We start from the raw sequence: 3070 nt of genomic DNA, 5'->3' as shown, positions 1-3070 counted from the left end.
GGGTGACCATTGAATTCCAAGCCAAGGACATGCAACATCAATATTTGTTTGAGTTGTTCGACAAAATGCTTTAAAAGAATGTTCACCTACAATCAATGCACACACAATGTCTTAGAAACTTTAACCTCCAAATCTTAAACATGAATTATTTGACACAACACAATAATAAAGTAATCGTAAATCCAATTATAAATCTCTTGTCAAATTTATAAAATGTCTTATACAAATTACAATCAATGTAACCATTACACCACCTCTTGATATAAGTGATATTTAATAAACATGATCAAATGTACATCATCCTAAATAAAAGTTGGTTTAAAGTCATGTATAAAGAAAGTCATCAATTAATTAATCCATATGATGAAAATGTGCATCCTACTTGTGTCTGGAAGTGCTCTCATGATCTTATTATATATGATCTCTTATTGAGCTCTAAAAGAATTCGTAGATTGGGTTGTTTGCACGGCTCCTAATCGTTACCCATGGAATACAACATACAGGGAAAAACAAAAAATAACTCATTTTAAATTCATTTTGAAAACACTTTCTCGTAGGATACTGAATTCAGTGGGAAACCATGGGCACTTGCACATTATCAGAAACTCAAAATTATTGAATTGCAATGTTTGTAATGCTAGGTTAGCTGGACAGTTTGAACATAAAAGGAATTATTGGGTTGGGAAAATCTTAGATGCTCAGGTATTGCATTATTATAGATATATCAATAAATAATAGGAGAAGAACATCATATGTATGTTTCATTTGTTCTCTAATAGAGCAGTACTCAAAGTCATTGGTGATAGATTTTATTCAACTATTTGCTCTCTGATATTTAATTACTTATCGTGTAACATTCAACTTAATGATAAGGAAAATAAGATCCCAGAGGAACTCAAAACCTTCTTATACATGGCAGAGCAATTTGGTTTCTAAAGCTTCAAAATTTCCTTCAAGGATCAAGGCTTTGGCAGATTATGTTCACTCTAAGGGTCTCAAATTTAGAATATATTCTGATGCTGGGTGAGCATGCTATTTTAAGACTCTCCCTATCCCCTTCTCTCTCTATCTCTAACACTCTCTCCCTCCCCCTCTCCTTATCCTATTCTATCCCTCTCTTCTTACCCCCTACTCTCTCTCTCCCTCCCCATCTCCCTTGGACATGAGATACAATATGAAAACAATGTCACGTCACCTATGCAATTCTCTGATCTAGTAACCAGATTATGCTATATTTTGGATGAATCTATAATGTCCTTGAAAAATAATGCAAAGTTCTTAGATCAAATTAATATGAAATTGTTACTAGACGTGGGAAAAGCAGGTTTGGTCTTTACTCCTATCATCATTGTAGCTAAAAGCTAATGTTTGTTTGATGAACGGTCACGGAATTTACTACTTGAAATATGGTAACTGCTATCGGCTAATAAATGGATGAATACAAAGTAACAAGAGTCGTCTTGCCACAGTTCCGTTGTCGTCTAGTCCGGTTAGGATATCTGGCTTTCACCCAGACGACCCGGGTTCAAATCCCGGCAAGGGAAATGTAGCGTTTTTCGAAGTTTTTTAGATACCCGATAGGAAAATCGTATGGTTTAAGCTAAGATGCCGACATCAAAATTTAATATTTATGTTTGAATCTCTCTATGATATTCATAATGTACGTCGTCAGTTCTTTTCTCCGAGAAATTAATATTTCTACGTCTTATCTGGGTCTTATTTGGGGAGTATGCAAAAATATTGTTCTTTATCATTCGTTTTTTATCTCCACTAAAATTCAAACAGCAAAATGATTTTACGCGCTAAATCTTTAAACTACTTTCGCGCCAAATCCTTTGTCTTAGAAGTTCGTTTAAATATGCTTACCGATCAATCCCTTCGTCTTAGAAGCCCATATACTACTACTAAACTAGCAGTTGCAGGGAGTGCCTGGGATGTCGATAGGTGAAAATTAGTTAGTTGTGATTTGAATAAAGTCAAGTGAACATAACATAAAATATGTAAAAGTAGGTCTGTAAAATCATCATACAAAATTGTGAAAGGAGATATTTTTGGAGAAAAAAAGAAGTGAAAAATTTATTATATGAAAATGTCAAACTATACATAACCCAATCATTGTTTTGAGTTGGTCCCAAAATTTGAATTTAACCACCCACCAACCCTCATGTTACGGAAGGCAAGATGATGTACAGTACCATAGAGCAACATAAAGGTGTTATTACAATGGTAGCTTGTATGACAATATTTTTTGCTATACAAAATTATAAAAGCAGACAATTTTAGACTGTATAAAACCCAACCAATTTGATGTATTGGTCCCAGAAAATCAAAATTATCCACCCTCCAACCCCCATGCTGGTATTGCCAGCATGTTATACAACCATTTGAGGTATTTATTTGTAAAGTACATAATCCAAGTTATCCAATATGTTGGTCTGAAAGCTGAATGAAAGCATTGAGGAGTTGCTACTCTGAGAAATGCATTTTGATGTAGAAGTGGAGAAAGTCTTGTAATCTCAATGTTGTATTCTATTGTATTGAGGCTGTGTTGATCATGCATTTTATTTGTGGACAGTGTTGTAGACTGTATCAAAGTCATTGTTGTGTACCTGTCAACATTAAAATTGTATTAGAACATTGTAGGTGCATTAAATAATTGAAAGTGGAAAAAGTTGGAGATGGAAAAGAATAGGAAAGGAAGGCACTCAGAGTTGTTGAAAGTGAGGTGGACGATATGTCTGATGAAACTTTGTTGTGGTTGTTAAATCTGCAAAGAAGATGAGAAGTGCAAGCAAAAGTTAGCATTACTAAAGTGGAAGGTCAAACAGATTGAGATAGCCTTGGATCTTGTGTGGTTTAAAACGATCTTTTTTTGATGGCCTACAAGGATGAGAACAAGAGAGAAGTATTAGCAAGACATGAGATGTTGTAATTGTAGGAAGTAAACAATAGAAAGAGGGTAACAACAAGCAAGGAGAATAGTGTAAAGTGTGAGTGGAGGTGCTGTGCAAACCTGTATTGTTTGAATATGAGAATAGTGTAAAGTGTGAGTGGAGGTGCTGTGCAAACC

The 3070-nt window shown here is 34.7% G+C and overlaps 1 non-coding gene across 1 annotated transcript; it reads left to right on the top strand.

Annotated features, from left to right (window-relative positions):
• Nucleotides 1-1470: 1470 nt before the first annotated feature.
• TRNAE-UUC (transfer RNA glutamic acid (anticodon UUC)) lies at nucleotides 1471-1544 on the top strand. The gene has a single exon. It is a non-coding gene; the product is annotated as a tRNA-Glu (tRNA).
• The last annotated feature ends 1526 nt before the right edge of the window (nucleotides 1545-3070 follow it).

The sequence above is a fragment of the Cryptomeria japonica genome, chromosome 6 (assembly GCF_030272615.1).
Source record: "Cryptomeria japonica chromosome 6, Sugi_1.0, whole genome shotgun sequence".
Lineage (NCBI taxonomy): Eukaryota > Viridiplantae > Streptophyta > Pinopsida > Cupressales > Cupressaceae > Cryptomeria > Cryptomeria japonica.
The sequence above is the reverse complement of the archived record's forward strand: the minus strand, read 5'-3'. Positions and strand labels throughout refer to the sequence as shown.